At 46.1% G+C, this 7,938-nt stretch overlaps 1 protein-coding gene across 2 annotated transcripts in view; it reads right to left on the bottom strand.

Moving 5' to 3' along the window:
• SLC39A14 (solute carrier family 39 member 14) overlaps nt 1–7,407 on the bottom strand; it is a 41,508-nt gene extending 34,101 nt beyond the window's left edge. The window contains exon 1 of one of the 2 annotated variants that reach the window (XM_011366658.2): nt 7,235–7,407. The gene's annotated coding sequence lies outside the window, so the exon portion shown is untranslated. Of the gene's footprint in view, nt 1–7,158; nt 7,181–7,234 lie in introns of those variants that run through there. The other variant, XM_011366659.2, reaches the window with a different exon arrangement.
• Nucleotides 7,408–7,938: the final 531 nt, after the last annotated feature.

The raw sequence follows: 7,938 nt of genomic DNA on the forward strand, positions 1-7,938 counted from the left end.
AAAAAAAAAACTTACGAAACTCTATGTACAAATCCTCTTTCCTTAAAATGTATACATTCATAGAAAAAGACTAAAAATATATAACTGTTATCTCTTGGTAGTGGATTTAATGGTAACCATTTTATTCATCTATATTTTCTATAACGAACATGTAGTAGTTCAGAAGAAAGTTAATTTCTGAGTCCAATTAGGAAATGGAAAAGGCTTAATGATGACCAAATGGGAAGACTTGCATGTCCTTTTTTAATATCTTCACTTTGAGTCTGGAGGTGGATTCCAGTCCTATCTGCTCTGTGCTGGACGAGATCTGCAGTTTCCTAATCTGGCTGCCCCAGTGAGCAAGGCTTCACCTCGGTTCTTCTTGCTTTAATCAGAGCTTCCTGGGTGAGATCTAGTATCTGCACATCTAGTTCTGATAGATCAACCTTGCTCTTGTCTGGGGCACTTCAGGACTGCTGTGACATTTCAGGACTGCTGGACTAGATATGGACCACCTACAACATCCTGTTAATTATTTAAACTCTTTGAAGTCAGTTCCACCTTTCCCGTAAGTGAGTTCCATCATCTCTGTCCTGCCCAGCTTGCAGGGAAACTAGCACTCAATTTAGAGCTCCCTGCACAGAGGCAGGTTGTTGCTATTGCAGTGTCTGGATTCTAAGAATGTAAGGTCTCTGACGCCAGCTTTCCAATTTATACCCACTTGGTTCTCAGATCTCTATCAACATGAGGGCAGCAGGCAGCCTGAGGCTTGGCTACTGGCTCAATGGCAGTCAGGCCTGCTTTCTGTCTTAGTTTAAAAAGAAATCTCCCTTTTCTCTGCAGCTCTGTGAACCAGAGTTTACGAAGGACATTTTTCCCCGTCCTGGGTATAGTAGGTTGAATAATATCCACCCCAATCAATGTCCACCCAGAACTGCAGAATGTGCATTTGTTCAGAAATAAGAGTCTTTGCAGATATAATTAGTTAAGGATTTTGAGATGAAATCATTTAGGGTGGGCCATAAATCCAGTGACTGGTAGGTATCTTTACAAGAGAAAGGAGAGGGAGATTTGGACCCAGACACACAGAGAAGGCCACGTAAAGATGGAGGCAGATATCAGAGTGATGTTGTCACAAGCCAAGGAACACCTGGAGCCACCAGAAGCTGGAAGGGGCGAGGAAGGACTCTTCTCTAGAGACTTTGGAGGGAATACAGCTTTGCTGACACCTTAATTTCGAACTTCTGGCCTCCAGAATTGTAAGAGAATACATTCCTATTGTTTTAAGCCACTGAGCTTGTGCCGATTTGTTAGGGCAGCCCTAAGCAACTAATCCTATGGAAGTCCAGCAGACATGGATCTAACCAAGCAATCTAGGAAAACATCACCAGTCATAACATCACACACTGACATTCTAGATGCCTTGATACGATGCTCTGAAAAGGATGCAACATCATTTTTGTGATACTCTTGCCAAAAATGCATGACCTCATTCTAAGAAAGAAAGAGGAACCGTTACAGACTGGAGACTAAGGAGAAATAATAACTAAATGCAATGTGGAACTGCAGATCAGATCCTGCAACAGAAAAAGGATATATGTGAAGATATTGGTGAAATTTAAATAAGGCCTGTCATTTAGCTAGTATTGTGCCAATGTTGTACCTGTTCTTGGTAAATGTCCTATGGGGTGAGGGATATAAAGGCACTCTGCTGTATTTGTTACGACTTTTTTTTAAAAGCCTAAAATCAGTCCAAAATAAAAGTTTAAGCCAAAAGGAAATGGTTGAGTAAATTAACAGAAGTTGCCTCCGGGCTGAAGGATTAGACCTTTTTCTCCCATGCTTCTTCATTCTCATCTTTACAATAAGTGTGCATTACTTTTGATAACCAGAGGCAGGAGACTAGAGTAAGTGGACTGGTTCAAAGGATGTAGATTTGGGGCCATGGAGATGTTCTAGGTAAGAACAGCTGGACCTCAGACAGAGGGCTGCTGAAAGAGGGCAGTAAGTTTCTGCCACGTACTTGTCCCTCTACCAGCCACTCTGGCCTGTGCTGACCACCACCACCCCAGGAATACACATCTTTTGTGTCATTATTCACACCATTCTCCTTGCCTGGACCCCTCTCCCTCTCCTCCCTCTCTCCTTTCTTCCTAGCTTTCAAAACTTGGTTTAATTCCACCTCCAGGAAGCCTTCCCAGATCACTCCTGCCCCAAACTGCCTCACCTTCCTCTGGCGCCCTTCAGTGTCTCTTGTCTATTGCACTCAATGGAGCTGAAGGAATGACACAAGATAGCAAGCATGTAACTTTCCACATGTACTCAACTCACCTCCACACATTTTACAAGCATTTTCGGAACAGAGACAGTGTTCTGCCCATCTTCACTGAGTGGAAGCCCTCTTAGCTGAGCTCCACCGGCTTGGCCAAGCCCCTCCATTCCTCCCTAAACACCCTGCAGCACGCCAGCTGATGTTGCATTTACCAGGAGTCTGCTGGGCTAATTCCTGAACCTTTTTTATGCCATTTCTATTTGTTTTTATGATTACCATTTAATTAATTAGTTAACTGAAACATAAATGCAGAAACAAAGAGTTTTGTTTTCTACAAAATTAAACTAAGTGTTCTAGAATAGCAATTCTGAAATTATGGTCTTAGATGACACCGTATCAGGAGATCTATAAGGTAAAAACTATTTTTAGTGTAATCTTAAGATGTTAAAAGCTTTTTCATTTTCATTTTTTGGAAGCTATAGGAAGTGTGATAATGTGTGCCATATAGTCTTGTGTTTTCTAGAAATTTCTAAGATACAATTTAGGCTGTTAATATGTTTTCAGAAATTAACTGAGTTTGTTCTCAGGATTTCAACTAGTATTTACCATCAAACTTCCATAATACCTATCATAATGTTATCTCATCATCTAATAAATCATTATTTTAAAATCCTGAAGATCAGCAAAACTATAAAACTTTTATTTTGAAAGTTATTTTTCATAAAAATAATATCTTTTTATGCTAACATGTAATAAACTTTTATTTTAAATGAATGAATAACTTCTTAAACGTTTTCGTTTTTAACACGATAAATATCGATAGAGACAACCACATAAACAAAGACAGTATTAAGAAATCTTAGGATCGAGAATCGCTCACCTAGAAAGATGTATTACAAATGAAAATAATTAAAAGATTAAATTAGGTGTGTGCATTTAAAGAGTAGGATTCTGCACATGGACTGGTTTGCAAATGTTTAAATTCTTTAAAAGAATTTAAGATTTTTTAAAAAATGAAAACTAATTACCAGATGTAAAAATTCATTTCCCCAGCAATTCCATTTCTGAGAATGCTTTCTACGGTCACACTTACACATGTAGAAAATGCCATTTGTACAGTTTTTCACTGCAGCACTATACATAATGACACTGGAAACCACCCGAGTTGGGGGAGAAAAGGAGGCAACACATCTTGGTTAAAAATTTACTGTACTTCCATATTCTGGAATAATATGCAGCTATAATAAAAGGATGATAAAAGCATTTTATGTGCTGATATGGAAAGATCTAATATAGTTGAATAAGAGCAATATGCTAAACAATGTGTCTAAAACGCTAACCTGTAGTATTTGTAAAAAAGAGGGGCAGGGGTAAGATGTTTCACTGTATACCTAGCATGCGTACATGTGTAACTTTTTTTTACCTGTTTTTAGCCTTTTGATTTTTGAGCTATGTGGATATACACCCTAGTGAAAAAAACTCTAATAAAAATGAAACGAGAAATCACAGGTGATAAAGGTGGTGTAATTTTTAAATATAAACAATTTGCAAGTCTCATTTAGGGGGCTTAGAGACCCAAAGAAAAGGCCTCAGGCCTATATCAAAGTTTTTGCAAATAAAAATACATGCACATGTTTTTAAGGTAAAGTGAAGTGTTTAAAGCGTGGATTTTAAAAAAAAATCCCTAACTTATGGCTGACGTTTTGTATTAACTACTGAGTGTACTAAGAGCTTGTAGGCACCCGATGGAAATAAACGATAAATTCGAGATGGTCAGTTTCCTGTTCCACCAAACCCCGGGCTCTCCTGGGAACTTGGTTCCCCATGGCTGGAAACATCAAGCTGTTTCTCTTGGCTGATTCCGTGGCCAGCCTTCGTCCCATCTTTGTTGGGTCCCAGAGGGCCTACAGGGTGTTCTGTCCCTGGATCTCAGCTGGGACAACGAAGGGTCCCCTCTCCTCAGGAAGCCTCAGTGGACGCAGCAAGGGTAGAGGGAGACAAGGCACCTGGGGCTTGGAGACCTTGTGGTGAGGCTGCCCAGCTTGTCCCCTGGGAGGGCCCCAGGCTGGCAGCAGACTCTGGACTCCTTATCTGCTGGCATTCTGCCAGCCCATTAGCCTTGAGGTTAAACAATTCCTCTCTAGTCACCTAGTGAGTCCAGGCTGGGGCCTCACGGCACGACCCTTCCTCATCCATTCCTTACCCTCTCGTGTCCCCAGGAAGTCTGGGAACAGAAGTAGAGGACTCCTCCAGAAGAAACTTCTCTCCACATAGGCAAAGACCACCCCCGCCATCCACTCAAAAAAGCACAGAGACAACTGGCTCCTTCCTCTTCACGTTTTCAAGGAATAGACTAAGATTATGAGCAATTTCATCATCACATTTAGGAACAAAAATGAAACCTTTCTCTGGTCTTCACCATCAAACCTCTTGGCTGGTAGCAAGCAATATAACTTGGGGACACTCATTAACCTCTCTAGATCCAGTTTTTCAGTTCTAAAACAAAGGGGCTAAACTCAAAGCTTCCCAAAGTCCCTCTGGTTCAACATCCTATCATCCATGGTTCTGAAAAATACCTATGCATTTTCTTCGGATATCAAGTGCAAATAGGCTGAATTATTTTGACAGAGTGGGGAGAAGGTCCTGATACCCAGACATATACAATCCATTCACAGCACAGCTACTTAGATCCCAAGTCCTATAAATACTGGACATGGATTGAGGTTCCTCCTGGAATTGAGCGGAGTGTGAACAGGTAAGGAAAGAGGAAGAAAGTGGGAAGCGTTTGAAATCAGAACCAGTCCAGCCAGTGATTGGTATATACTGTGTGCGCATGTGCGCACACACACACACATACAGAGGCACACACATGCATTGTTAGTCCTTCCTGCCCATTATCAGCCCAGAAAAGGAGTGTCTCTGTTACCTGAAGAAATCGGAGTAGCTCCCAAAACTAATGGTGAAAAAAAAAAAAATCTCTTTTCCTTTTGCCTAGTGAATCTGGGGCAATCCCTGGCAGGCCACAGGAAGGAGGCCCACCCAGAAAGGCAGGGAAACTGCATCCATCCTAAGGAGGAGATGAACCAGTCCTAAGTCTGGGCTCATCCTACTCCTAAACCCAATTTACCTATTAGCTTCTGGGATCCCTAAATAATCTGGTCCATCACACAGAGATGATGAGGAGGAGGAGGGCAGGGAAGACAAGACATCTACTATGTTCCAGGCACAACCACAACATGCTGCATGGCAGTAAAAACAGGCCCAGAGAGGTTAAGAATTTCTCCCTGATGGACAGTGATGGGGCCAGGATTTGAACAGATTCATCTGGCTCAAAAGCCAGGCATTCTCCTGTCACCTTACACCACACCTCTAGAAGAGTACTGTCCTCTCTGAACTCAACTAAACACAACAATGGGACCTCTCTGGTGCAACTCCATATGTTTTTTCTGCCCGACAAAAGTACAGGAGCTGGGCCTCATCCCTTCTTTGCATCCTGCAGTGGCCAGTGCAGAGCCAACCACAGACCAGGCCCTGTGCACTTAGATTCTGAAGGACGAATCATGAATCATTCTCTAAGGACGAATCCTTAGAGAGCCCACAATTCTGATTCTTCTTGCCTAAATGACAATCATTCTGTGTTTGGTGTCCCCTAATCATATCTGCAACCAATGGCAGGAAGAGTAACTGGCATTAGTCTATCTCCTGGCTACCACACACACAATTTACAAAAAAACTTACCTCTGAGCCTCCAACAAGAAATGGAATATGTGGTTTTTAATTCCAGCTGCTGAAAGTTATGACTCTCTACATTCTTTCTCTTGCTTTACCAAACGCCTCTCGGTGTTTATGACTATTGTTTTAAGAGGTAAGGATTAATGAATAAGAGACTACAGATCTCGTCTGACCTCTGCACGGACTCCACTCCTTCCCACGGTTGTAGGGCAAGTGAGGAGCAGAGCTGAGGCAGCGGCCAGGGTGGCCAGTCCCCATTACACGCTATCACCACCACTTCCCAGCAGCCCACCTAAGTGGCCCGAGGTTCCTAGGGAAGAGTGACTAAAGACAAAGCCAAGCCCAGGGTGGCTCCGCCAGGATCAGGTCAAAGCTGTCCTGTCCCCACCTTTCTGAGGTCCCTCACCAAATCATTCTCACACTGTGCTTTTGAACACCCAGGCCCTGGCAGACACCTGATCCTCAAAACTGTAGCCACAACCCAAAGCTGAAATATTCTTGGCTTCACTGGACCTCAGGATCACATGGTGAAACCGCTTGGATAGCTATTTTGTCCCATTGCCCTAACCTGCCAAAAGAGGGCAGCCTAAACCAGACCACCTAAGTTGGTCGGTACGGACCAAAAATAGCTAAAAAGCCATGCCCACGGGGCACGCCGGATCGGAGTTAGCCAAGTCTCTCCTTTGCTATTCTCCATCTCCTGCTACCAGCCAGCCGAAAGATTTGGGGCATTTATCTTCAGCTGGGAGGTGGTCTGGTGGGGGCCACAGTTCCTGGAAAGCAAAGTCCGGAAACCAGTACCCCGTCCGGGCCGCCCCAAGAGCTGCCCACCAGATTTGCCCATCTACTCTCCGCTTTTTCTGTCTTCGCATCCATGAGCTCCAGGAAGCCTCCCTCAACCCTGCAGCGCAGCTTCCCACGTTCTGGACACCTTCTCTGGCTCCGACATCCAGCGTTCTCCAGTCCAACCGACCGCAGCTGCGACCTCCCTTTCCTCTCCTAGTAACCCCATCGTGGCACTGAGGCCAGATGTCGCCTCCATCCAACGTCCGGGTCCGTGTGCGGGTCCTCTCGAGCGGCTTCCCGGTCCAGCCCGAGGCTTTGGGGACCGCGGCCGGGCTCCTGGTCCTTGGCGCTGCCGGCCCCCACCCCCACCCGCACCCGCACCCGGTGACCTGAGCCGGGAGGCGCGCTTCTCCTCCGCGCGTTGCCGCATCCCTCGGGCACGGCGCGGCCCCGTCCGCCCCTCACCTGAAGCTGGGGCGGACACCAGCGGCCTGCGCAACTTCACGAACCAGGCCCTCGGCGGCAGGTAGCGGCAACGGCAGCAGCAAAGGCGACAGCAGCTCTGTCCCGGCGTTCACGCTGGGAGCCCGCGCACCCTCGCCCCCCTGCCTGCGTCGGTCCCCGCCACGCCGCGCATGCCCGACTATATACCCGGCGCGTCAGCCTCGCCCCGCCCCCACCCCGACCTCGGCCCCGCCCCGCCCCACCCCACCCTGCGCTCCCCAGGGCCTGCCACGTGGTGCCCTAGCCAGCGGGAGGGGTATGTGCGGGAGCTGCCCTCCCGCCGCCCGCTAGATCTGGGCCCGCGCTTGGCTTGCCCAGGGCTTGCGGGATGAGCAGTCGCGCCCCTAGTCTGAGACCCTAGCTCGCGGAGATCCTCGCTCACATCCCAGCCTGGTCGGCTTCATCTTTTAACCGCTTGGTGAATTCCAGTCTTCATTCACTGAGGCCCCACAGGCTCCTCCTTCCTCTGGAAACCTCCCATTACGACCTTTCCTCTCCATCCCTCCCTTACGTGGGAAGCTCTCACAACCTGACCTCCATCCCCTGGGAGTAAGACTGCTACTCACTTGACCCGTATGTATATATTTTAAAAATTCTGATTAACGTAAAAAGCTTCTCTCTTCCTTTTCTAACTCAATTCTGAAATGTACCCGAGAAGGGGACGC

The sequence above is a fragment of the Pteropus vampyrus genome, unplaced genomic scaffold (assembly GCF_000151845.1).
Source record: "Pteropus vampyrus isolate Shadow unplaced genomic scaffold, Pvam_2.0 Scaffold126, whole genome shotgun sequence".
Classification (NCBI taxonomy): domain Eukaryota; kingdom Metazoa; phylum Chordata; class Mammalia; order Chiroptera; family Pteropodidae; genus Pteropus; species Pteropus vampyrus.